The sequence below is a fragment of the Balaenoptera borealis genome (genome assembly GCF_965194805.1).
Source record: "Balaenoptera borealis genome assembly, chromosome: 16".
In the NCBI taxonomy this organism is placed as follows: Eukaryota; Metazoa; Chordata; class Mammalia; order Artiodactyla; family Balaenopteridae; genus Balaenoptera; species Balaenoptera borealis.
This window is the reverse complement of record NC_138872.1, coordinates 76,632,171-76,660,090: the sequence shown is the minus strand read 5'-3', so window position 1 is coordinate 76,660,090 and position 27,920 is coordinate 76,632,171. Positions and strand designations below refer to the sequence as shown.

Here is a 27,920-nt window from a genome sequence, read left to right as displayed (position 1 = left end):
CAATTTTCATGGTGCTGCATTCCAACATTTGGGGTAGGTTACTGCATGTTAACTTTCTGACTTGGGCATAGTTATTAAGCGTATCAGGAACTAGCTGTCGGCCCTTCTCCTGCCCTCCTTCTGCTCAGGTAATCTGGACTAAACATAAGAAACAAATCTCCGTTGTCACCATGTTTGGTTCCCAACTCAGAACCTGTGGAATGGCCAGGATGCCATCCAGTGAAAATGTATCGGGGAAGCGAGAGCACAAAGGGTTTCTTTTAAGAGTTTAGGAAAGCTCACTGACATTATTTATTACTTGCTGAAAGGCCCAGTGAATTTGCCAGTCTCCTTCTTGTTGTAAACATTGCCTTCAGTTGTTGAAGTTGTGGAGTTTTTCTTTTAACCCCCATCTGAGGTCTTTCAGGGGAGACAACGGGTGAGAGAGTAGGCCTTTCTGCTTTTTGTGTCCCCAGGTAAGAGATGATCATCAACAGCATTATATCCTGTGTAGGAAGTGGGCTTGCCTAGATCATTTCAGCCCAGCAACCCATCCTCATTATTACTAATGCCCAGAGTTAGGGCCTGGTTTCTCTTTGTGTTAGGAAAAAAAAAAAAGGGAAAGTATAGGTGTGAGTGAGGAGGATGATAGTTATAATGGTAGGATCATACCGAATATGCAGTAAGCACCTTGCAAGTGTTTGCTTATTTAATCCATATGACAACCCTACGAGGTAGATCTCTTCTGTTGATAAGCAGACTGAGTCACAGAGAGTTAATTTGCGCAAAGTCTCACAGCTGTCTGCCTTGGGAGCCCACAGGCTTGATTGCTATGCCTGAGCCAGATGCCTTGATGATGTGTGACTGGTCGTCAGACATCTGGTGTCACCCCTGACCGCTGTGTGCTGGGGAGTCAGATCTCATTGGTGTCTGTCAGCAGGTGTTCTTTGGAGTGAGACCCTTCTTTTTGTGACTCGGTTACAGCTTTTAAAGACTCTGTTTTTTAATATGTTTTTAACTTCCCCCTCCCCGCCCTGCCCTGCCCCACCCCTGAATATAAAGGACCCATTTCAAAGATTGAAAACCTTTTGGAAGCTGAACCTGACTCCCAGGTCTTCATGTTTTCAGTTTTTATAGTCCTTGAAGGGTTCCTTTTGCCTTTCCATCATAGAGAGGATCCCATACAAATAGAGGCTCTAATTTTTGCTTGCATTTTCCCATTTTGTGTTTTGACTTCTGGCCTAAAAAACGAAAGAAAAAAATGTTTAATATTAAATTGAAAATGAAAACCATGTCTTTCTCTCCATGAACTTAACTCTGTTGCATCATATGATATAAACTCAAGCAATAAAGCCCTGCCCCAAATACAAGTGTCATGTGCTATAAAAAACACAGATTAACATAAAAACTTACCAGAATAGTTTCATTGGAGGTGAATTTTTTAAATGAAGATTTGTTTTATAGTGAAAACAGAGAACAGTTATTCCAGACCATAGAGAGAGGCTCGTTTAATATATTTAAATTGGTCTCTTATAAATCACTGCTTTCTACAGAGGCTGAATGGAAGGCAGAGAAACCTAACTCCTTTATGCAAAGAGCTGCTGTCCATTTAAAATAATTACAAGTGACGGTAAAGCATCTCCAACATAATGTTGCATACGAATGGGAAAGTAGGTTTTGATATTCAAAAAACTCAAGTTCCACGCTTCTAGCTTTAGTTATTTGGCTTAGTATGTAAGGCACTTATCACATAAGGTGGTTGCCAATAGACTTGAAGGCAGGTAGATTTTCCCAGTGGTCTGCTAACTTCTTATTCAGTCTTGGCCAACCACTAATACAATGCTGAGAGTTGCTTTCTATTTTCCCCCCTCTAGCTTGGGTCTGTTTGGTGTACTGGAGTCTATGGATCAGAAAGTCTGTAGCTTGCAAGCTACAGATAAATGCTTCCTTCTACTGCCTAGAAATGGCCCTGGACTGACAGTTTGTTGTCCTGCCCTGAGAGGGAATAGGTTCCAGATCTGGTCTTTAGACTAGATTTGTTGGGATCCTCTGTGCCATCCCAGAGTGGTGTGTTGCTAGATAAATGTAACATCCACCAACTTTGTCAGATAATGTGTCTGGCCTAGCTGCTGTGCTGTGATTGGAATCGAAACATATGGCTTGTTAATAGGGCAGTGACTGGCTGTGGGGGACATGGATGTCTGTTGTTTTTCATCGCTTATTGATTTAGTGAGTTAGAATGCCTTTCCTTTGGTGCTAGCATTAAATAGTTCAGTCCTGTTAGCCATTTTGTAAGATTGTCTTCATGTGTGATTTGTGTATGTTTCCTTGATCTGGGGGGTACAGGGTCAAGGACTTAGGGGAAGGGATAATTGTTTACAGGAAAAGTGGAGGGGCATGGATTTGAGATCAAATAGGAGGTTGGGGAATGTAGGCTTCCTCTGAATATTGAGGAAATTCTTTAATCCTGATTAACTTTGGAAAGTCCCTTCTTTGCTCTCACAGTAGGGAATTTGGCTGGGTGAGCTAATACTTGGAATCGGAACCAGGAGTTGTGGGTTAAATTTCTCCCTGGCAAAGACCAATATTTGGGGCTTTCCTCTACTCGTGTCCTGCTGCCTCTCATTGGGTCTTTTCAAACTGTATACAATAAAGACTGTCTTGATAAATAGTTTGGTTGTGTTTTGGGTCATTATTAAAGGTTGGATGAAGCTGTTTTTTATTCTTTCAGCACACTTATTGAGTACCTACTATGTGCCAGACGCTGTTCTTGGTCCTGGGATTTATTGGTATACAAGAGCAACAAAATCCTTAGTCTTACAGAGTTTGTATTCTAGTGGACTGTTATGTTACAGTGCTCATTATTTGAGAGGACCAAGGTGTTAGCTGTTGCTGCTGTGGCACGCTGGCACGGATTGAGAGAAGAGACTGGGATTCAAGTCCTAGTAACTGTCCTGACTTGCTGAGTTTCTCTGAGCCTCAGTTTTCCCACCTGTGAAATAAGGAAATTGAATATTCTTTTTATTATCAATAAATCATATTGAATGATTTATAGGGTCTTTTCCCACTTGTGTAGTTTATGATACTGGTTCCTCTGAATATTTTAGCCTTTAATCTGAGCTGGGCTTGTAGCCGGTGACCAGTGTTCACATGTTAATTTAAAAAAGAGTTTTTATTACTCAGCCATAAAAAGGAACGAAATAGTGCCATTTGCAGAGACATGGATGGACCTAGAGATTGTCATACAGAGTGACGTAAGTCCGAAACAGAAAGACAAATACCGTATAATACTGATTATATGTGGAATCTAGAAAAATGGTACAGATGAACTTATTTGCAAAGCAGAAATAGAGTCACAGATGTAGAAAACAAACTTATGGTTACCAGTGGGGGAAGGGGAGGTGGGATGAATTGGGAGATTGGGATTGGCATATATACACTACTATGTACAAAATAATGAGAACCTACTGTATAGCACAGGGAACTCTACTCAGTGCTCTGTGGTGACCTAAATGGGAAGGAAGTCTAAAAAAGAGTGGATATATGTATATGTATAACTGATTCACTTTGCTGTACAGCAGAAACTAACACAACATTGTAAAGCAACTATACTCCAATAAAAATTAATAAAAAAACCAAAATTTTAAAAAAGTCTTTAGACTAAGGAAGAAGATAATTGTTTCTGGAGAGTTGATATTTCTACACATGGTCATGAATTTTTTTTAAAAAAATGTGAATTTATAGATTTTCCTAAGCACATTACTCCAGGACATTTTCATTCTCATCACAGTGAACGTCTAAGACAACATTTATTTTTCAAAATCTTGTGACATACAGGCTCTTGGCAGTATATTCACTGCTGAAGCTACCGTGATGGGAGCCTGGCTTTTGAAATAATGGTAAAAGAATGCCATGGGACAGAATTTTTAAAATATCATGGAAATTGAGTTGCTTCCCAGATTTTAAAACGAAAAGGAAAAAACAATAAGGGAATCTTCATGTATTCTGGAAGCATATATGTCCTGACATAAAGTCTGAGTTTCCCTTGTGTCCTATGAACTGGTTGGTTGCAGGTGAGGAGAATTGCCTTTTCTTACATGTGCCTCGGAAACACTCATCATTGTGTAAGAAATAACTTTTTTGTTTGTGTGAAATCATAATATAGAACCCATTCTGCCATGCACCTCCAATATAAAGCTCAGGGTTGCAGGCCTGTTAATCAAGCAGAAATATGGGAAGTGAGAAATGAAGCATAAGTCTTATTTCACACCTCTAAGTGATTGACTGCAAAGAATGAACTTAAAAATAATAATGCAACCTTCTTCTTGGCATCACACCTTTTAATAAGACGGTTTAAAAATATTTAGGGTGAACCTTCATCAGGATGCTTTTAATTGCTTCAGCACAATTTAGCAGTATATTGAGGTGATGCCACCACTGTGCCCAGGATCCTGGAGGAAGATGCCTGGGGGACAGTGTCACTCACTGATACATTGAGGATGATTTGGTGGAACCCGCTCAGGTTTGGGGATCTCATTTTCCTCTCAAATGCATGCTGTGAAGGTAGAAGGCATGGCAGCAGTGGCTAGTATGAGTATGATTTACATCTGTTTTTAAGTTGCTGTTCTTGTAAGAACAGGTACATAAGGCATCCTTGTTATATCTACCTTTGTAACAATATCTCCTCATCCTTCTAGGTCCATTTCAAATGCCTTCACCTCTGTTACGTCTTTCCTTACCACCCCCAAGTGGCTATGATCTCTCTCCCTTATATTTCAGACAGATTAAACTGAGACTGTGAGTTTTTATACCAGATTGACCACTTAAAGGCTGTTTGATCTTGGGCAGATTACTTTGCCCTTCTGTATCTTCATTTCCTCATCTGTAAAGTGGAGATAATAAAAGCACCTACTTCTTAGGGTCATGGTGGTTCTTAAATGAGTTAGTATAGGTGATACATGTAGAACAGTGTCTTGCATTGTGCTGCTGCTATTTTATCAACATTATTATTTTACTTCCCTCTTGGTACATAGTTCATGTTCTCCTTTGCTACACTGATGTATTTAACTTCTCTGCCTTAAATTGTGCTGGGTTCCTTCCAGGCTGAGATTCCTTGTAACGCCTAGCGTGGTACCTTAGACATGGTAGGTACTCTATGAGCCCTCTGGATCGTTTCATACAGCATTTTGTTAAGAATTCAAAGCAGGGTGTATTCTCATTCTGAATTTTAAAACCTTGGGGACTGATCTTGTTTGTTTCTTAACTGCTGAAACTGTAGCACCAAAGCCAAACACTCACTCATGGTCGGTCACCCACTGGGTGGCCTGATAAGAAGGCTAGTCACTCAAGGCTATGGACTTCATTTTCTTCTTGCTGATATTACTAGCATAAATGAGTTGGCTTCTGATAATTCTCTGAGCAATTTAGGCCAGGTTAATACTGACCAGTAGTTTCCTGAAGTGCCATGAAGTGGCGGGAACATGATTTATGTCACATGGGCTCCTGCTAGGATGAGCACTGGAGGACCAGCTGTGCTTCTGGAATTACGAATGCCTGTCAGAGGAGCTGCTTTTATTCCCAAGAGCTCCCTCCTCCCCGCTTCTTCCCTTTAAACCATCAAGGGAGTCCCTGTGGTGATGAATGGAGAAGTACAGGGCTGAACTGGCTAGTTGTGGATCTTTCCTCAGCAGTTCTTAGATACAACTGTGATTGAGGACATTCTGGCTGGCTGACACCTCGGTTGACAGTACTGAATTAAAATATAGAAGTGATGAGTGTGTGGGGAAAGACCTTATAAAAAGAAGTGGTACTTGGCATTCCAGTCAGGTTAGATCTGCTTTTCTAAGGTAGGCACTTTGGCACATACAAAACTTGTATGACTTCAGCATGCAGAAGATTGCACTTCACTTATCAGCCAAACCCTATTCACATTAGGAGAGTGTTGCTAGTGTGATAAGTATGTGGCTGTGTTGTGTTCTGAAGCCAGTGTTCAGAAGCTGATGAGTTCTTTGACTTTGGGCTCTGGAAGAACAAACAGCTCCTTGAGTTTAAACTTGTCAAGTACAAAAAGCAGCTTTGGTCCTAAGGCTGTGGCTTTAAGGGCACTTACTTACATTTGGGCCTGTGGAACAAGGTCCAGGACAGATGATGGATTCATTTTCCTCCACAGACTCAGCAAGGTCTCCCTGCCCCTCTCTCCAGGCTGCCCATGTAAGTGTATGAATAATGCCTTGGAGAGATTTTAAAAATTCCTCAGAGGAATCTGGAGAGGATAGAAGGATCTCCTTGATAGTTTAGGAATGTTGATCTTATCTCTTGATTGGTTGCATGTTGTTTTGGTTTCTGCTCAGGCCAGAATCTTGTTGCTGGTTATGTTGTCTTTTCTCTACGCCTTCCCCTACCCCCTATCCACACCTCTCCCCCATAGTCCGCATCATACGGGAAATGCTTTAGTTGGGTTTCAAAAAGTTTTGGGTTGTATGTGTGCAGTCCAACCAGCTAGTTGTTTTTTTAAAAATCGTGGTAAAATACAGATAAGATAAAATTTACTGTCTTACCTACTTTTAAATTCAAAGTTCAGTAGTGTGACATTAACCCTGTTGTGCAGTCAATCTCTAAAACTCCTTTCATCTTGCAAAACTAAAACTCTTTGCCCGTTAAATAACAACTTCCCATTCTCCCCTCCCCCAAGCTCCTGGCAACCACCATTCTACTTTATGTCTCCATGAGTTTCACTACGCTAGGTACCTCATATAAGTGGAATCAAAGTATTTGTCTTTTTGAGACTGGCTTATTTTACTTAGGATGATGTGTCCTCAAGGTTCATCTAAGTTTTAGTGTGTGTCAGGATTTCCCTTCCTTTTTAAGGCTGAATAATATTCCATTCTATGTACATACCACATTGTGCCTATTCATTCATCCATCTATGGACACTTGGGTTGCTTCTACCTCTTACCTGTTGTAAATAATGCTGCTATGAACATGGGTGTGAAATATCTCTTCAAGATTCCTCTTAAAATTTTTTTGGATATATACCCAGAAGTAGAATTGCCAGCTCATATAATTCTATTTTTAATTTTTTGAGGAACGGCCATACTGTTTTCCATAAGCAGCTAGATCTTTAAGAACGCATTTAAATTAGCTTTCTCAGGCTTTGATCTCTAGAGTGCCTTGAGTTGTCCCTGAATGGATGAGTTTCTTAGTTAGTCTCCTGCCCTAGCACACCTGAACTTTGACACACTGTTCACGGCTCACTTTGGTTCTTGCAGGTTGGTGCTTCTCATTAGATTAGACCCAGAGGACAACCTTCTCAGGCTCCAGGGCAGAATAGTGGAGAAGCAAGTTGAATCTTAGAAAGCCTGAGCTCAGATGCTCACCTGCTGCCATGCTTCTCACACTTGTGCTCAGATAAGAGTTGGGTTGACATGACAGTCTCCCACAGAGTTTGATGATGCAGCGCCAGATGTGTTCTTCCCAAACCTCTCTTCTGCCTTTGGGCTTGCGTCATTGGAAAAGCGTGTGAAGCAATAATCCACTCTAACACCCTACTACTGTATACTTGAGGGAGGATTGAAGACTAGAGTAAGAAATGAGCTGCCTGTGGGTTATAGTGCTAAACAGTTGTGTGTGTATGTGGGCAGTAGGGAATGAGGGATGAGGTGGGAGAGAAAATCCATAGATATTTCTACACCCCACTGATTGCAGTAGTTAGGCTGTATGGTTCAGAGTCATCTCCCCTGTACATGAGCCCTTCTGTACTAAGCCCACTTAGGCATGCAACACTATTAAGGACCAAAATAGGGGTCACTTGCCATTTCTCTTCCGTCAGTGCAGACAGAACCTGCCAGGTCTTTCTGATGGCTTATGGACGTGATCATTAGCTGACTTCAGCAGGTGCATTTCCTCAAAGGCCTTAGCCAGTAAGCTAAGGTCTACATTTCAGATCATTAGGGGTTCTACCTACTTTGAGGCACACATTGTGCCTGCTGCCTCATAATCCTTTTCTGTCCATATCTTCTAAGACCAGTTGAAGTATCACCTTGTGAAACTTTCTCAGACCCTCCCCCAGGACAAGTTAGTTACTTCCTCTTCTGTGCCCCACTTTGAGGTTATTGTCATCTTTGCACCTGACCAATTGTATTGTTATTAGCCGTGACATTCTCTCCTGCCAGAGAGATACTTTACCTTCCTCTGTGCAAGTGCCATATTTTAGTCCTGTCTCTCCCAGGACCTTGTGCCGTGTTTGGTATATTGCTGTGTCTGTGGCAGTTGTCTGGTAAATACTTGATTTGTCCACAAGTGACTGATGCAGTGTGGGACAGAGTAAATTAGTAGTTTTAATCATGATCGTTTCCCCACATAGCTGTTTGACCACATCCAAACCACTCACTGTCTCATGTCAGATTGTAGAAAGTGAAAGAAAAATGAGCCTAGGTTAAAAATAAATATTAAGCGCTTATCATGTGCTAGGTATTTTGCTAAGCACTTTACTCATGTTACCTCATTTAATTGTTTCAGTGACCCAGTGGAGTACGTTTCCATTTTTTAGTGAGTGAAATAGACACCGAGAAAGGGTGGTTATCTGCTAAGTTCAAATCCAGGTAGTCCAGCCTCTGAGCACATATTTCGTTTTGCATGACATTAGTGAACTAATGGTCTAGTCACAGACTTAGGACACATTCGGCACCACCAGCTCTGGACCTGCAAGCTGTGGGGTGTAGATTGAGCAGGAAGATCTAGGGGGACACTGAGTCGTTGCACAAAAGAGCCAGGTTTCAGTGAGTAATGGGAATGGAGGGGAGTGATCAGTGTGGAAGTTGGGCCACAGAGAAGGTTGTATACCATTGGAAAGGGGCTCAGGAGACACAGTTGCCTGAGTAGGAAGGACGGGAGCTGAGGGAGAATGGTCCCAGAGGAGGAAATATGAGGATGAGGTGAATGAGGTGGCTGCAGGAGACAGGTTCCTGAAAGGAGAGGCCTAGGTTTTAGGCAGCCTTCAAGGAGGCCAGGGAAGTGTGGCCTGATGGGATTAACTAGTCTCAGGGCTCTAGATGGAGTGAGGGCCATCTGTGTGGACTGGGCCGTGGGTGTCCGCACCATGAAACATGTGAAGCAGAGTGTGGGCACATGTGTTCACTTACGTTCCTTCCCCCATCCTGTGCAGCGAAGCAGAGCACAAAGGAAAAATTAACAAACATCCCAAGTCTCTCCACACATAGATCAAAACATATTGATGTTGTCTTGCAACTCTGATAATTTCATTGAACTGTATGAAGCTTAAAATTGATACATAGGCATCCCCCTGATTAACATTAAGTGCTGCTGTCAGTCTGACATAGCTGGATAAACCAATATTGAATAATCTATTAAATATGTCACACTTGAACAAGGAGTGTAAATCATATTATATTATTTCAGCTGTAATTAGGTGGGAGATAAAATCACAAATAGACGAGTTTAGTGAATATTTCTCAGTGTGTACACAGCGTCACTGGAATTTCTTTCCTCGCTCCACGGGGAAAAAGAAGTTGACTGCTTTCCAAGTATTGACTGCTGTCCAGGAAGTGGGAGGTTGAGGGGTGACTTATGTAATGTTCACAGAGTGGGTTTCATTTATAAATTCAGTGAGATTGGCTGCAATCTTCCTGCAGTTAATGGCGAAGGAAATGCACCATTCTGCATTTAGCTGGAAATAGCTGGCTCTCCAACTTGGATACCTAATTGTTCCTCACGTTATAATATGTTTATGCCTTTATTTCTGCTTCCCCTCCTTTCCTGGGAGCTGCCTGTTGCCTTTACTGTCTGGGAATTAATGATGCAAACCAGAGCTAGTGGGTGAACAGGGTGGTGTACTGCTCAGTCCTTCGTTGCTTCTCTTTCCCAACCCGCAGAGTAAGCTCGATTATTGAGAATAAATGAGGGACATAAGCCAAGGTGAAAAAGATAAGGAGATTGTGTTAGGAGGGTCCAAATGAACCAACCTGTAGCTAAGAAATGGAGATAATTCTAGTCCTTCCTTCACAGGGTTGTTCTGAAGAATAAAACACACGTTAAACCTTCAGAACAGTGCTACCACATAGCAAGGGTTTCAGTACTTATCAATTGCTTTCATTATTATAAGAAAAATAGTTGGTTTTTGTGGTGGATAGTCAGGATGGTATGAACGTGGAATTCAGGAGCATAAAAAGGTATCTGACTAGAATGGTTGTGTCTCCTTCCAAATGGTTGGTGTTAGTGTAACAGGGTAGAAAGTGTTAGTTCTCATTTGGGGCTGTTAACATGTCAGAGCATGTTATAAGCAATGTATACCGGTCATCTCTTATTGAGAGGCTATGGTTTTCTTTTTTGCCTTTTTGGGGGTTGGTTTCTCAAATATTAGTTTGGTCCATTTCTGGTGATTCTGTTAATGAAGCAAAACATCTTTTACACTTTTACATTATAAGTGAGGACCTTAGAACTTTGTGTGGATGTTATGATCATTCAGTAGACATTTAACAAACTCCTGTAATGTACTAGGTATATGTGTGTGAATATTTTTATAGGAAGTGTTTGCTTAAAGTTTGCTACATGTGGGATGCTATCCTCAGCCCTCAGTTCACAGGGATTTCCATAAAGGCAAGTGGAGGAGCTGAAGTGGGCTCATTCCTGGCTGCCTGAGGCGGGTTTTGAGGTGCTAGCCTCTTAGCTCCATTGGAGCCAGTAGTTCTGGCTTGAGCCAGCTGGACTTGGGGGCCTGAGCTGCATGGCGTGTAGTGTGTAGGCTGAGCTACATGGAGTTAGAGGCAGTTAGAATGCTGCAAACAAGACCTTTGTGGGGGTCTTGTTTCAGAGAGAGTGGTTTATAAAGCAAGGATTCCCAGAGACCTACAGGAGAACAACAGAAGGCAGACATTTCCCCCTCCAGGGCAATTACTCGGCTCTGATTTTTCTCATTACTTTGCATAAAAATTTTCTTTTACTCCCCCCCACACCCCCCGCCACTCTCTCCGTCTGTCTCTCTCTGTCTGTCTCTCGCTGAGCTGTACTTAGAAGGACTTAACGGCACCATTTTAAGTTAGACGATAAATGTAAAACTGATCTGCTCATGAACACTGATTAGTTGTACTTTAAAAAGAATAATTTCACATAAAGCAGGAACAGGTTGCTCCTTGAAGGAGCTAATGGCCAGTTGGTTTTAGAGTGGATCACAGAAGGAAATGTGGCTTCACCTGCTGGCCTCTCCATCCCAGGAGATGAGTGTTCTGTGTTGGAGGACTGTGAGGGAGGACTCAGAGCCGTCGAGGGAGGAAGAACTAAGGATGGCTAGTCCTGCAGTCTTGCTGGCCACAGGGTGCTCATGGCTTTTGAACATTAATGTGTGAATTCCCCTAAAATCTGCGGAAGCACCAGAGATCTTTGTACATGTACCCATAGGGCTTTTGTTGTTGTTGTTGATAATTTGCCTTTCTGTTCTATGACCTTTTTTCAAGATCAGTTGTTTCTATAGCATTAGCATGAACCTAAAATGTGACACTTAAGTATGTAGATTTGAAGTTCCAAAGACAAAATTGCTTGGGTTTAACACTTAGTCAAAACCATGCATTGAGTGCTGCTGGGTCCCAGGCATTGTGTTGAGCACTGGGCTTGCGGAAGTGCGTGAGCACTGTTTCTGCTCTCACGGGTTTAGTTCACAGTCTGGTGTGGAGTAGATGGTCTCAGTGCAGCAGCAGTAGGGACACAAGGCATGTTGGTAGCATAGGAGCTGCAGCGTTAATTCTGTGGGGGATGGGGTGAGAGTGTCTAGGAGGACTTCATGGTCAGGGTGGGTTTGGAGGACAGTGCGGAGTTTGCCAAACAGACAAGAAGGCACATCGCCAGGGCAGAAGGACATTGGTGTCTTGGGAGGAGTAGGAGCTGGGAATCCAATCCAGAGGTTGGGATTTTTTGTTTCAGTTCTACCTCATACATGTTTGCTTTGTGACCTAATTTTTTACTGAGAGGGGAGAGAAATGGGGACCCCCATGTCTCCCTCCCTTTTGTTTGGCATAGGGAACAGGACTGTATCCAAAATTGTGAGCTTGCCCAAACTCCAGATAACTGAGGCTTACAGAGCCTGAGGTTTACACAAATTAGTTAAGTCAGATCGAGGTTCAGCTCAAACATTCACATTGGTCCAGTGCCATTTCTGCTGCCCTACATCCAAGTTGTTACTCTGTGGTTTCTGTGTTGTTGGATTTATTCCTTTTCTCATGCATTCAATAAATGTTTCCTGAGTTGGTTATAAACAACTGTACAGTCTGACAGAGGTATAAGGGTCTTCCTGTCAGGGAACTTACAGTCTTAAAGTGGGAATTAACTTTGAAAATATAGGCTGATTCAGATTATAAAAAGCTGGACTAAGGAGTTAGGACTTAATGATTTATACCTCTCAACCTAAAGAGGATGCCAATGAGTTTCTGAATTTGAGCCCAAGGCAAATACTTGTTGATTCCTTGACTTTATTTACTACTGTAGAATAATGCTTTAGTGTGTTTGAATAAATTTTAAAAATACATGCGTAAAGGTAGGCCTTGCATTGTGTGAGAGAGTAGAGTATGTAGGATTGTGGACTCTGAGAGCCAAACAGCCTGGTTTTGAATCCTACCTTCACTATACGAGCTGTGTAACCTTGGGCAATTTGCTTAAAGTCAGATTGTCTCATCCCTTACGTGGAAAATGATGATGAAAATAATATCCACATAAACTTATTGTTAGGATTAAATGAGCTAATGTAAATAAAGTGGTAGGTAAGGTGCCTGGTACATTAGCAAGCACTTTGTAGGGATTAACTATAATTGGGGAGTTGCCTGGTTGAGCCTCTCAGCTGGTTTGATTTTTCTTTGATGCCCTAGAACATTGTGACAGTTCCTCAACTTGTTGGTGCATCAGAATCATCCAGAGAGCATTTTAGAATTCACAGCCCGAAGATTTCCATTTCCACCAAGATGAAGTAGCCCCTTTCCTCCTAGATCCTCCCCCTTAATCTAACAACATCGGACATAACACAGAAGCAGTCGTAGTCTCTGAAAGATAGAAAGAAGAGAGCAGGCTGCTTACAACTTGGGGACTTGAGGAATGACATGGTGGTGAGTCCCTTGGGTTTGCTTATTGACTCCCATGTATCTTGGACAGAGTACTGCAAAAACTTCCAATTCGTAATCACCAGGAGGCACAGACCAAAAAAGCTCTAAGAAAAGCCTGTTTCCCCTAGCCAAAGGCCTGGGAAAAAAAGGCGAATTAACAACAGGAAACATTTTTGGCAAAACCCTCCCTACTGCAGCCAGACACGGAAGGAAAAAACTACACTCTACACCACCACACCCCACCAACCCTCTGTTTCAGTCCATCTTCCCCCTGTGCCCCATGGAAGCAGGCGGTGCACTTCCATTCCCACGTGGGGTGGTGTCAGCAGAACTGAGCAGGGTGCTGATCTTCCACTCCCCTCTGTGGGGAGCTAGGCAGCGCTCTGAGGCAGTGCCAGGTAAGTATGAGTGGGGTCCAGCTCTAAGCTGAGCTTCCACTCCCACCTTGCAGCAACAGGCTTCTCCCTCCCTGGTGGCAGTGGGGCTTAGGAGAATCTGATCTCACCCCCCCCCCCTCTCTCTTTTTTAAATAGATCTTTATTGGACTATAATTGCTTCACAATACCCTGTTAGTTTCTGTTGTACAACAAAGTGAATCAACCATATGCATACATATATCCCCTCCCTCTTGAGCCTCCCTCCCACCCTCCCTATCCCACCTTTCTAGGTCATCGCAAAGCACTGAGCTGATCTACCTATGCTATGTGGCTGCTTTCCACTAGCTATCTGGTTTACATTCAGCAGTGTATATATGTCGATGCTATTCTCACTTTGCCCCAGCTTCCCCACCCCCCGCCGCCCGTGTCCTCAAGTCCATTCTCTGTGTCTGCGTCTTTATTCCAGCCCACTAGGTTCATCGGTACCTTTTTTTTTTTTTTTTTTTTTTAGATTCCATATATATTGATCTCACACCCTCTCTTGAGGTAATGAAGCAGTGCCCCATCTTCACTTGGAAGGTGTCAGCAGGGTCGAGTAAGGAGCTGAATCCCCCCTCCCCCTCTGCCTTCAGCAGGCAGGGTGACTCAGTGCTCTACCTTGCCAGGGTGGTAGTGTTGGCGGGCCCAGGAGGAGGCATACTCGCCTAGCCCTCACGTTGCCCTTCAGCAGGAGACTGCCTACTAAATAAAGGTGTCCAGGATACAATTAAAATCACAAGAACAAGGAAAATCACAGCTTGAATAAGAACAGCCAATAACAGATTCTAACACTGAGATGAATCCGATGTTGGAATCTAAAAGAATTTCAAAGCAGCCATCATAAAAATGCTTCAACAAGCAATTATTATTAGTTTTTTAAACAAATGGAAAAAAAGGGAAATCTCAGCAAAAATCCATGGGACCAACATGAGAGAACTTTTTGCTGTGATAGAAATATTGTATAACTTGGTTGTCATGTATACCTTTGTTAGACTCATCAAACTGTGTTCTTAGAGTGGGTGCATTTTATTCTAAATAAATTACATTATAGTAAAGTTGATTTACAGTAGTGCATGGGGCCAGTCTTCATCCCTGGAGATGTGTTCAGTAGGTGTAAGATGAAGTCCACCAATTTTTAAAAAATTAGTGCCCCAGGTGATTGTGATGCTGCTAGTGGCTCTTGGGAACTCCTGATCTCTCCAGAGTAATCTAGACTAGTTGTGAATTCTTCAGAATATCAGTCTGTTAGCAATCTGTGCAAACAGAAACTTGTTCTGGTAAATTATGAATTACCAGATAAGTACTTGCAGAATAAACAGAATGCATAATTAGAAACCATTAAGCATATTATCCCCACATGGAAATAATTTTTTGTATGTTTTTTGTTGGGTAATGTTGTAAAGAATGTTACATGGCATCCTTAGAAGCTGTAACTTGTCATGCTGGGTCTTAAAGAAACTGCACTGTGGTGTGTTTGCTTTTTCTGCTATTTGGCCACACCTTTCTCTCCATTCCTTTTCAGAGCATTTTCTCCTCGTTGGCTAATGACAGGATGGATTCCACATCTGCTTGTGTGAGCTACTGCCGCCTTGACAGTCGTGGTTTTCATCAGTACCTCCCTGGGGGGGGGGTGGTGCTTTCTGTCAACATCCTGCTCTTAACAGAGGCTAGGAAATGATTCCTAATCCAGTCATTAGAGCTTTTAAGCCTCTCCCATTGGCCTTACTTTAACTCAGTGACTCTCACATTGCCTCCTAGGCTGGATTTTCTAATCCTGCCAAGGAAACCTATGGGTTCTCCCCGACTTAAGGGGCACTTCCAACTCAGGTCTCCTCCCCCTTTACTCTGCCTGATACACCTATACGTGTGCAAAGTGGCTAAGGCTGGATGTGAGGGGTGGCGGAGCTGTACTTGGGGATGCTTTCCTCCCAGGGCACCCCTTTCAAAGCAGCTGGGTCATTTGTCCATAGCGGAAATAGTCAAAGCTGCGTCAGGGGGTTGGCAGCCTGCATCTCCTGCCTGGGCCCGGTGAGCTGCCAACACTCCTCTCTGGGTGCTAGAAGGAAATTCTTTTTTTTTTTTTTTAAATCTGTTAACAGATTTAAAGCAAACTGTGTCTGGGTGTCAGTGTGTTATTCCTCATAGCTTTTCTGTTTTGACACTGTACCCTTGGAAGCACCCTGGGTCTGGTTTCTGTGCTTTAAATAATAGATGCCTGAGATTGGCTGTTGGTAGGACACCCTCTCTCTGAGTTCACCACGGGGTTCTCTTGTTCTCGCCAGAGCTGGATCTGGTCTGTGGGTCATTCTCCTGGTCTCCAGCCTTCCAAAGTACTCATTGCTTACTTAGCTGGTCTTCATTTATATTGTGTGTTTTTGTATGTGTCATGGTTACAGTCATCAGATGACTAATGTCAGAGGAGGTCAGACACAGTTACAGCTTCTAATCATGTTGATCTTTTGGTAAGGGAATTATTTGTGGGGAAAAAATACACATTAGGAATCTTCAGTGTGCATTAGAGGGGATAACAGTTGAAAAATGTGCACATGATAGCTGTCTCCAAATATTTATGTGGATTGTGGTTTCTAAGAGGGATTAGTTAGCTTTTTCTTTCCTAATGTAGAACCAGGACCAGTAATAGGAAGGAGTAGAGAAACATGTTATGGCCCTGTTTCAAGAAGAGCATTCTGTCTGACAAGGCTTTCCAAAATGTAAATAATAAGTGTTATGTCACTGGAGGTATTCAAGGAAGGTCTGGGTATGCTAGAGAAGGTGTGGATATTGGGAGACTTCTAAGCGTATTTTCAAATTTCATCCTCTGTTGTTCTTTAAAAAAAATATGATCCATGAATGCAACTGTGGAACCATTCCTGGCTAAAGGTTTAACTTGCTTGCTTGTTCAGTAAAGCTAGAAGTCAGTAGCAAGGAGTTTCATTGTTGCCTCAGGCAGCCCTGGAAACTGCGATGGCAGGACTATGTGTGTGTCTCTTCCTGCCTTTCCTTTGAGATGCCTACATTGGTAGTACCTTTCCCCACTGTGGTCTGTTTTTATCATGTGTCATGTGCACCACCTTTTCCAGCATCTCTGCTACTTGACCTATTGGAGAAAGCCAGGTAACTGACCATGAATTCTTCTGGGATTGAGGCAGACAGCTTCTTCAGGAGTGGGCCCCCATTCCCATTCCAAATGAGGCCTCTTTCACTGAAGCCAAAAATAAACTGGGAAAGTAGTTGTTTGAGTAAGAACCATAACCTCTCCCTTCACCTCTTGCCTTCACTTGCCCTTCTGTGGTTAAAACAACTCAAGAGTGTTTGGAGGAATAATAAAGGTACAGTCTCTGAAGAGAACTTCAGAGGTGTGTGTCTCACTTTAGCTCATGGGCATTTCTAGGTGACCCCAGCAAGTGTGGCTATTAGTGAAGCAGGGAAGGTTGGTAGTATGTAAACGTTTCAGTATGGGGGATTTTTCTCCCTGCCCCATGCCATTTTCTAATTGGCCACTCAGGGGTTTCTAGTCCCAAATACTTTTGTGGTTGTGTTTTGGTATGTGTGTATGTAGTGTTAGTAGTCACTTATTGGAATAGTTGTGTTTATTTCAAATTGTATTATGTGTCTTTCTAAAAGATATTTGTTAGTTGATAGTTCAGTGAAGATATTTTGGTTTGATTGAAACTGTTGCTCCCAGGTCGTGGTAGAAGCAGCTAGCATTTCTTGAGCAATCCCTGTGAACATTTCCCTTTTATGTAGACCGTAACATAACATTTTCCTGGGTTTTAGAATAAAGCCCTATAGGTACTACCGGAAGGCCTTTGAGGTTTGATCCCTAAGACATATTTGTATCCTTAATGATTCTCAGCACAGGGTTTTGTGTTCAGTAGGGGATCAATAAGTGTTGAATTTTGTTGAATATAAAATTGCTTTCAAATGATTTTTGTTTGTTTCTTTTAAAAAGAATACTTTGGAGAAAACTTTCCACTGCAGGTTAATTGCTTCTAACCCTTTTTTGTAACACTCCATGAAAGAAAGAGGATTTTGAATAGTTTGACCTCTGTGGGGTGGAGGGCATTTGCATTTTATCAGGTTTCTGAAGACAGATCATTCGTGCTAGTTAATGTTGGTTTTGTTAGCTTTTTAAATTGAAGTATAGTTGATTTACAATATTGCAGTTTTAGCCAATAAATGTTAATGAAGCATCTACTGTGTAAAGCACGTACTGGCTACAGATACATAGAAATAAATAGAAAATAATAGTTTTTGCCATTGAGGATCTTATCATCTAGTTGGAAATGTAACATCTAAATACACTAAAAATTAATTAACAGTGAAGGAATTCTTTAGGATTCTTGGATTGTTTAATGTAGTGGTTCTCCAACGTTACTGTGCCTCAGAATCACCTGCAGGGCTTGTTAAAATACAGATGGGACTTCCCTGGTGGTGCAGTGGTTAAGAATCTGCCTGCCAATGCAGGGGACATGGGTTCGATCCCTGCTCCGGGAAGATCCCGCATGCCACAGAGCAACTAAGCCCATGCGCCGCAACTGCTGAGCCTGCGCTCTAGAGCCCATGCTCCACAACAAGAGAGAAGCCAAAGCCCGCGTGCAGCAACTAAGACCCAATGCAGCCATAAATAAATAAATATCTAGATAGATAGATAAATAAATAAATATTGCTGGGCCCCACCCCCAGATTTTCTGACTCATTTGGCCTGGGTCCCGAGGATTTGCATTTCTAGTCAGTTCCCAGTTGATGCTGGTGGTGTTGGTCCAGAGACCACAGTTGGAGAAGTGCTGGTGTGATGTAGTGATTCTCAGCCTGGGCTGTACAGTAGAATCACCTGGGGAGTTTAAAACATCCATGTCACTCTAGACTAATTAAATCAGAATCACTGTGGGGTGGGACCCCGGTCTTTTTCTTTTTTTTTTAATTCCCCAGATGGTTGTAATGTGTAGTCAAGTCTGTGACTTACTGGTCTAACACATATTGGGGATGTAGAACTTTAGGATTCAGAAACAGAGGATGTTACCATGGCTGTAGGAGTATGGACAGATCATTGGAATTATTTAGCCTAATCTTAAAGAATGATAAGTGAAAACAAAGGGATGATTTCTGTTCTTATAAAGGCAATGCTGTGAACAAGTCCAGCCTGTTTTCTATCAATTTTTTGAGACAGGCTGATGAGCTTGTGAGCTCTTAGGAATAGCATGGATTCCCATCCAGCAAGGGGTCAGTGAGTAGGACAGAGGGAGGGGCTTGTCACCACCATCAAAAACAAGCATTCACTGACCACCCTCTTTTCTTCCTGATTTAGACAGAAATCTGTATTTACCCAAACAAACTTGTATGTCTGTGTATCTGGAGTGAGGTGTGGACGTGGGCTGTGGAATAGTGATAGTGAAACTTTGAAAAATGACTCTGCCATTTTTACATTTCATCTCTATAAGCTTCTGTTTATTCATGTATAAAATAAAGGACTACACGTAGTTGTCAATAGTCAATGTAGGGCTTCCCTGGTGGCGCAGTGGTTGAGAATCTGCCTGTTAATGCAGGGGACACGGGTTCGAGCCCTGGTCTGGGAAGATCCCACATGCCACGGAGCAGCTGGGCCCGTGAGCCACAACTACTGAGCCTGCGCGTCCGGAGCCTGTGCCCCGCAACGGGAGGGGCCGCGATAGTGAAAGGCCCGCGCACCGCGATGAAGAGCGGTCCCCGCACCGCGATGAAGAGTGGCCCCCGCTTGCCGCAACTAGAGAAAGCCCTCGCACGAACCGAAGACCCAACACAGCCAAAAATAAATAATAAATAAATAAATAAAGTAGCTATAAAATTTAAAAAAAAAAAAAAAGTCAATGTATGTGAATACTAGTACAATATTAGGAACATTGTTCTGTTCATCATGAGATCCCCCAGAATCTAGCAATGGGCATGGTGCATAGTGTCTGCTCATTAAATCCATGTTTGTTGAATGAATCATATAGGTGGACTTTCATATCAAGTACCCATGCATTAGCCAGGACAGGGAGAGCTTGTTCCTGAGAAGCTTTACAAATAAATGTTGCCACCTTGCATTTCCCAGCTTGGGCAGGAAATCTTGTTAAAATAAAGGAATGCAAATGCAACAAGTAAAGCTGGAAATATATTGTCTTAATGAGTCCTAGTCATAGCTACCTATGATCTAAAGAAGGCTTTCCTTTTCAGTTCCAATTGATATTTAGCCACATCAAATTTTAGATGTTACTGTTAAATTTTATTTTTAACTTTATTCAGTTAAATTGATTATAAACTAACTTGGACTATAAGAATAAGCCTGTGTTTAATTTCTTGGAACTACTAGAGCTTTTGTTATAATAAATTTCATAGGGCTCAAGAAGTTATAAAATTAATACTAGAGATTTGGTGCTTGTTAAAATCTTGACATCTTCTGTTAAGGCCCATTGGAATGATGTACAGTGAAACAGCTGTCCTGTGTTGGTGATAGGGCTCTTATCCATCCCCAGGTCCTGGGGAAGCATGATGCAACTCTGGTCTAACTGCAGCGTCTGGATTTTTGGCCCAGGGCAAAGAGGAGGAGGGAGGGTAAAGAAACCTGATCAGACCATCTGATGCTAATTTCACAGGTGGCTGGTCACTGTGTGCCTGGCTGTTGTTATTTATAGAGCTCTAAGTAGATGTATCTACACTTAGGGACCTGAAAGGAAGGTTTGCATCAGGGTGTAGTGGTGAAAGCACAGAAGTGGAATCTAGGGACAAATGGTCATTGGTGAGTGTCATTGCCGGAGTTAAATGGGATCATTAGAGGCTGTCATGGTTTCTGCTAGCACCTCATTGCCTTTCCTGAATCCTTTTGAAAACAAGCAACAAACCAGACTGAAACAACCGTGGATAGTCAGTCTCTTCCTTATTTTTAATTGAGGTTGATAGGATTTTAATCAGGTTGACTCATACTGATTTCAGCCACAATTTAAAGAGCTATCCACAAAGCTATAAATTAAATAATTAGAAATATATTTCTAGAGCCAAAAGTACTTGATCATTTTTTTTTTTTTTTTTTTTTTATTTATGGTTGTGTTGGGTCTTCATTTCTGTGCGAGGGCTCTCTCTAGTTGCGGCAAGCGGGGGCCACTCTTCATCGCAGTGTGCGGGCCTCTCACTATCGCGGCCTCTCTTGCTGCAGAGCACAGGCTCCAGACGTGCAGGCTCAGTAATTATGGCTCACGGGCCCAGTTGCTCCGCAGCATGTGGGATCTTCCCAGACCAGGGCTCGAACCCGTGTACCCTGCATTGGCAGGCAGACTCTCAACCACTGCGCCACCAGGGAAGCCCAGGACTTGATCATTTTGAAACCTTGCAACTCAGATGGGACTTGAACCCATGGTCTTTTAACTGAGATCACACACCTGGTCTCAGGACTTAATGAAGTTCAGGTTCTTTATGTCTCATTGCAGAAAGAACTCAGTGAGATACAAAGTGATAGGTAAGAAGTGGATTTATTTAGAGAGAAACACACTCCAGAGACAGAGTGTGGGCCATCCTAGAAGGTGAGAGGCCCCAAAATACGGTGTGGTTAGTTTTTATGGGCTGGGTAATTTCATAGGCTAATGAGTAGGAGGATTATTCCAACTATTTCAGGGAAGGGGCAGGGATTTCAAGGAATTGGGCACCACCCACTTTTTGGCCTTTTATGGTTAGCCTCAGAACTGTCATGGTGCTGGTGGGTGTCATTTAGCATATGCTAATGAATTACAGTGAGCTATAATGAGGCTCAAGGTCCACTGGAAGTTGAATCTTCCGCCTTCTTGGACCTAGTTGGTTCTAACCAGTTTTTGTCATGTCCTATGGCTATGTCATTCTTTTAAAGGTTGTGCCTTGCCCCCTTCCCTGCTGTTTCAATTTCCCCCTACTCCCTCTCCTGTTCCCCATCTTACCAATGGAAAAACAGATCTAGCAGTGTTACATACCAGCTGAATTTCACAGTGGTGAACTTGGGGCTGGAATCTGGATCTCAAATCTCCTCAGTTTAGCTCTATTTCCATCATATTAGTCCTCTAATTAAAGTACACTTCTCTTTCTTTAAATTCAAGACTTTGTCTTCACAGCCCAGATGAAGGTTATCCTTTGTTATGGTATTTTCTCAGAATTACTTTGAGAGTTGAAAACATGCTTCTGTTATTTTCATTTCTTAAAATGAAAAATAGTATTACAAATTCCTTCTATTGATAATACATCTGCCTGCCACCACCAGCTTTTAGCAATGGCAGTGCCCCCTTGGAGAGAGAGGGGCCCTTTGCGGGTGCAGGGACTAGCCAGAAGCAGGAAGCAGCAACAGCAGCCGGCTTGGTTAGCTGCTGCGAGTGGGCTGGAGGCACCAGCACATAACACCTGGAGGTATTGGGTTCTGTGAATCACAGCTTGGCCTTGGCATCAGCCCTGGAGACCAGCTCTCCTAAGGGCAACTCTTTTCTGCCCTACCCTCAGTGGCCTGTTGGCAGAGGCCTAGAATAATTGTTTGTTTAAAGTTTTACTAGCTAATTATTCTGCACAGAACTGACAGACGTCTCTGTTAGAGTACTTCCAGTCTCTTGGAGGCACTTCACCACATGACTTGTGATCTAACCTCAGTGTAGACTGCAGAGGCTGGGTTTTGTTTGTTTGTTCTTCTCTCCTTCCCTTCCCACTTGTTTCAAAGGCCACACACTAAGCTCTGGAGAGGGAGCTGCCTGTGGGCTGAGAATTGGCTGCCTCACTCAGGCCGGCCCATGTGTGGCTGCTGGAACAAGGACCTTTGGGTCAGTCATTCTCAGGTTACCGTACACTGGCGTGAAGGCCTGTGCTCTGTGTTGGACACTGACCGTGGGCTTTGTAGCAGAAAGGCTCGTTAGTTCTCCATCTGTAAGTGGAGGCGAGGAGGTTAGCTCAATGTTTCTAAACCTTCAGAATGGATGCTGTCTCTTTGGGTTAGGTTAATATGTCTGAGAAGGGGCCAGGTTTTAGAACCTTGCATTGTACTGAATGACCAGTAGGGTATCTTCCAGTGCTCATGGTTTTTCATGGTTCCTCCAGAAGAAGAATTTCAGGCCACAGGGAATTTATTTGTAGCACAGTCAATTCTCAGTTATCTGTCTTGTAAATGTTTTCTGTTCCAGAGACCTTTCCCCAGTGAGTTCCCAGGTTATATTCCACGCTCCCTATTTGGTATGCACCCAGGGACTGAAAGATAATTTTCTTCTTGATTCTAGGAAAAGCTAACTGAGAGGGAAATCTACCATTAAGAAAAAAAAAAAAAGAGAGAAAGAAAAGAAATCACACCTTATGTTACAACCAAATATAAGTAGCTTTTAGAGAGCATCCTCTATTGGGAAGGAACAGTGTGTTATGTTGCCTTGTCATTGGGAAGTTGATGAGGGTTTAACTATATTTTAGCTCTCACTTTTGTGCCTTGCAAGAATAATTCCCTTTTCTGAAAGGCTTTGTTGAGTCACTAAGAATTATTTAAATGGACTTTAAGTATTTAGCTTAGTAATGAGATTCCAGTTGTATGGGTTTGTTGTGTATTAGCAGTGGCTTGAAGTTGTCTCCCCTGCTCTGGGTCTTACCTCTTACCCATACCCAAGTCCCTGGTCCACATGCTGTGGTGCTCCCTTGGCATGTCCAGCCCTGCCACGTGTGCAGAGTAAGCCCTTTGACCCTCTTAAGGGGGTGCTGGTCATCTTTTTTTGCTTCACTTATCTTGCTTGTCATCTCCAAACCTGCTGTGGCTTGAAGTACTGCTGCTCTGATGGCTCTCTCCTTTGCCTCATTGAGGATCTGTTTGAGATACATGTCATTATTTGGAGATTAGAACATTCACTTTAGAGGGAGGGATGACTTTAAACTGGGACTGGTAGAAGTCAGTTCAGGAGGGATCAGGCTCGTGGTGATTTTAGGAGGTGTTTCCACTCTGGTCCTGTAACCACAGGGTTTATACTGAGCTGGACACTGGCCATTTAAGTAGATGCTTCCTCTCCAATTACAGAGTGGCTCCCAGCTGGCAGATTTCTCACTGGGATTCAGTTTTCTTGGCTGCTGTTGTTTGTTGTGTTCACACTGAGTTTTGCGGCATCCTTCCAGGCTCTTGAGTCTTTTCCAAGCAGGAGAGATAGCAGAATGCTTTGCCCTCCCCTTCTTTTCTCCTTTTGGATATTCCATGGCTATTAGGGAAGGACTCCCTGTGAAATAAAATGAAGGCAAAGGAAAGTAGCATGCCTGTGGCATAAAAATGCTGTTAGCAAGCTTGAAGCATATCAGAGAGATTGGTCCTGAGAGTAACGTTTACTGCTTTTCTGCTTTTGAACTTTTTTTTTTTTTCCTTTGCCTGTTTCTGAGGTCTGGGATTTATCCTGAGTTTAAGAACGGACTGTTTTTGATCATTTGAATAGGTATCACCATTCAGCAGGGAATACATGTGCAGACTGAGATGTCTCTTAAAGTCAATTTGTAGTATAAGTCATGTGAAATGATTTCTTTAGTTGGTAATGCATTTCTACTTTAAATTCTCTGCCTGGATTTATGCATTCATCTCCTGTTTTACCAGGTGATTTGCTTTTATTATGCTGCTATGACAGCCCCCTCCCACCTTTAGCTACCACCCCCAAACACTTGAGCATGTTTTCTAGTGTGAGTAGGCATTGAGCTACCCCAAATGACATGAAGTGCCACCCATACAAGATTAGAAACAAGGAGAGCCTGGATTCCAACAAAATCTACCTGTCTGCTTGATCAAGCAATTGCAGGAAAGATTATGTGGCCCTTTAACATTGGTTTTGGAGAGACTCAGTTAGATGGATGGAGTCCCAGCGGGAAATCAGTAATCAGCTGCCAGCTGGAAAAATCTCAAATCATGGAATGATCTTTTCTCTCACAGCCTGGAGTACTCAGCCAGAGGAGAGCCCAGCCACTCTTTTTCAAGGTCCAGCTGTCTCTTTGAAGAGGAGAAGAGGGGATAGAGGAAGCTGTCTTCAGCTATGCTGGAGCACCTCAGTTCAGGGGCTTTTGGTTTGCTTTGCCCCTTTGCCTTTTGCCTTTTCCCACTTGGGGTTTGCTGTTGTTTTTCCTTTAGGGTGTGAGAGGCTTCCAACTCTGGGCAGGCTCTGAAGGAGTGGCATCAGGGAGATGTGTTTTGATTTCACATAATTTCCTTTCGTTAAGAGGAGATGAGCAGCTGGTTGACCCAGAACAATGCCAAGGGGAGCTGGGGAGTTGTTACTTGTAAATGTAGAGGAAGAAAGGAACAGATACTGGGAGGCAGTGCATGATGTACAGCTGATGCCTTCAGAGAATAGGGGCTTGTCTTTCTGTGATTCTCTCATAACCATGGCAGAGGTAGTGGGAGGAGGCATGTGGCTTCTTGGGTTGAACTCCAGTGCAGAAGTCAACATTCTGCTCATTTAATTCACTAATTCATTAATTTCACAAATATTTTTTGTGTTGCTACTGTGTGCTAGGCATTATTCTAGGTACTAAGGATACAGTGGTAGATAAACAAACAAACATAAAAGGTCTTTTTCCTCATGATATTTAAATTCTAGTGAGGTATAGTGGCGAAAACGCATTTATAATGATGATAGTATAAGAAATAGTACGAAAGAAAAAAAAAGATGGGATAGGGAGCTATTTTAATAAGTGTGGTCATGGGAGGCCTCCTTAAAAATCAGCACAAAATAAATAAATAAATAACCATTAGAGAAAACAGAGTTTTTATTACCTTAAATATTTTAGACACTTTAATTTTAAATGATTTTTTTTTTTCTCGAAAGTTTTGAGGGTTTTCCAAAGACATAGCTTCCCTTCTTATCTCTGGATATTCAGCTTTGGTTAGCTGGATTAGAGTTCATCATTACAGTTGCTTTTAGTGTAGATTGGGTTAAGACAGTCTTAGATTTTAGTGTAGATTGTGTTAAGACAGTCTTAGACTGTGTTAAGACAGTCTTAGATTTTAGTGTAGATTGTGTTAAGACAGTCTTAGACTGTGTTAAGACAGTCTTAGAAAGTACACAAAGGGTGTACTTTGCATAAAATTTTTCTGTATGATTGAGAGGCTCCTTCCCACTCCACATGGCTGTTCAGCAGGGTTTGCTGCTGTTGTTTTTTTTTTTTTTTACATGGTAGTAAGTAACTTTTGGGAATCTGAAATATTAAAGTCCCCTCCACAAACCTGACGTGAATGATAAACAGTACATAAACAAAGAATCCCTTCTTCAGAGCAGAATGCCAACAGCTGTAGACGTAACTCAGTGGCTGTCCGACAGCACAACCCAGGGCAGCGGCTTTTCACTGTCAGGAGGGTGGAATGGTGTGGTGTATTCTGTGGACTGCCCTGAATAACAGGACTTACTTTTTCTGCCAGTTCCTTTGAAAGGACTGTATTGTATGAAAAGAGACCCTTCATTTGTCATAACCCTACTGTGTGCTGGGCTCTTTGCTATTGGATCACACCTGACTATATCAATTCCACAAGACACCCTATCACAGTGGTTTCTAAAACAGCATTTCTTAACCCATTAGTGGGTAACAACCAGCATTTTTTAAAAAAGTGGAATCAGATGGTATCAGAGTATATCACACTTAGTAACCTTTGTTTCAGATGTATGTGTATAGAGATAGGGTGTGTGTTTGTGTGTGTGTGCACGTGTATGCTTGCATGTGCATCAGATCCTGACAATAGTGTATTTTTATTATGTTGTGCTTTAAAAAGTTGGAAAAACATAAGCCTATCAGATGAAGTTTGGTATTATTTTCAGATGAGGAAACTGAGACTCTGAAGTTAAGGGCATTGTCTGTAATCATAGTAAAGTTTGAAGTCAACTCTTTCTGGCTTTTCCACATTTGATCTAGAACATGACAATTTTGTTATAGGACTTTTCATCTCTGATGATTTTCTAAGATTTTGGAGTTCACAGAGACACTGACTTGCCCCTGAACATTGTTTTAAAATCAGATTACCAGTTCCAAGTTTGACTGGTTTCTCAAAATATCTCTACATGGTCTATTTCCGGAGAAGGGAAAAGAAAGATGAATCTAGTTACTTGTCTTTATTAACAGACAAGGAAAATCTAGAAGCTCTTTTCCTCTTACAGAAGGACAGCCTAGTTTTATCCAAGAGGAGAAACTAACTGGAAGCAGTAGCAGGCTCTCTCTTTTCAGCATTCAAGAAAATTTTGTGTTGGTGAGACCAGTGTTGATGTAGTGAGTGGGTAGACATAGCAGGAGGAATCTGCCACCTTGTGTAAAATGTTTTGGTTTTCACTAATCAGGCATACTTTTGGATAGACTTAATTAACATTTGTTCTAGTAAGTACTGTTACAACATTTGCCACCAGTCCTACCCACTTCCCCAGCCTCCTGGGAAAGAGGTGGAACTTTCATGATGTTTAGGCAGCTATTTTGGCCTTAAAGGACAGACTTTTCAGAAAGGCATTATTTTCTCTGGCATTGCTTCGCTCTTGCCTGTAGTCACTTTTGAATGAATTCCTGATTGGTTCAGCTAGACTTTTTCTTTTTTGCACGGAAGAAATTGACCTTGTTGAAGATGCCAGAAAAATACAGTGAAAACCTGCTACCTGCTCCCTTATCTTCTTCTCTGTACTACTTTGTTACCCCATCCCACTCGAGCCCCCAGTAAAAAGTGACCTTTTGGCCCAGGGCCCTATCTGAGTGTTTTGTGTGGCAGAGCTGTCTCTGGCTGACTCCCAGGATTGTTAATGACTTCCTTCTCTGTCTCTAAATAATTGCTTGAAAAGACAGCTGTGGAGAGACATTGCCCCCAGCTTGCAGGCTTATTAATTCCAGCCATATGGAAGAGGGTGCAAAGAAAGAAGGTGGAAGTTACTTTGCCAAGAGTAGCAAGTGGAGGGAAACAGAGATACAGGCTTTAGGGGAAGAGCAGCACCACCACAATGCAGACTAGACTTGGAGTTTGTGAGGTCTGAGTAGATTTCAGTCTAAAGAAACTTCGTTAAATCCCAAATAGAGGGAAGCAAACTAAAAAGCAGTTACTCTATATTTAAATTCCTTACAGTAGGGTTCCTCTGGTATTGTTTGAATATAACGTAGCCTGTAGGATACTTGTGTTTTTTTGTGCACCTCTTCAAGAACAGAAGCATGCAAGTAGTGTGCACAGTCCGAGGAACAAAGAGGGAAGACATCCAAGAGATTCCCTAAATGTCAGCCTTCATGGACTTGATCATTATTCATAACTTCTGCGTTTGTCTGTTTCCACATTGGCCTTTGAAACAAGTTTCAAAAGAGATATTCTATACCTTGCTCCTTAAAAAAAAAAAAAGAAAAAAAAGAAAAAAAAAGGAATAGTTAGTCAAAACATGTATAGACAGAAGGAGAATCAAATACAGGTAGGAAGTAAATACTCCAGTTAGCTGTTCAACTCAGCTCTAAT

General features: G+C 42.3%; 1 protein-coding gene and 1 long non-coding RNA gene across 5 annotated transcripts in view; both read left to right on the top strand.

Annotated features, from left to right (window-relative positions):
- The window catches only part of AUTS2 (activator of transcription and developmental regulator AUTS2), a 1,115,781-nt gene that overhangs the window by 151,292 nt on the left and 936,569 nt on the right, over nt 1-27,920 (top strand). The window lies entirely within an intron of this gene.
- On the top strand, nt 19,340-27,845 carry LOC309612690. Its single transcript, XR_014235344.1, has 2 exons — nt 19,340-25,379; nt 25,434-27,845. It is a non-coding gene; the product is annotated as an uncharacterized lncRNA (long non-coding RNA).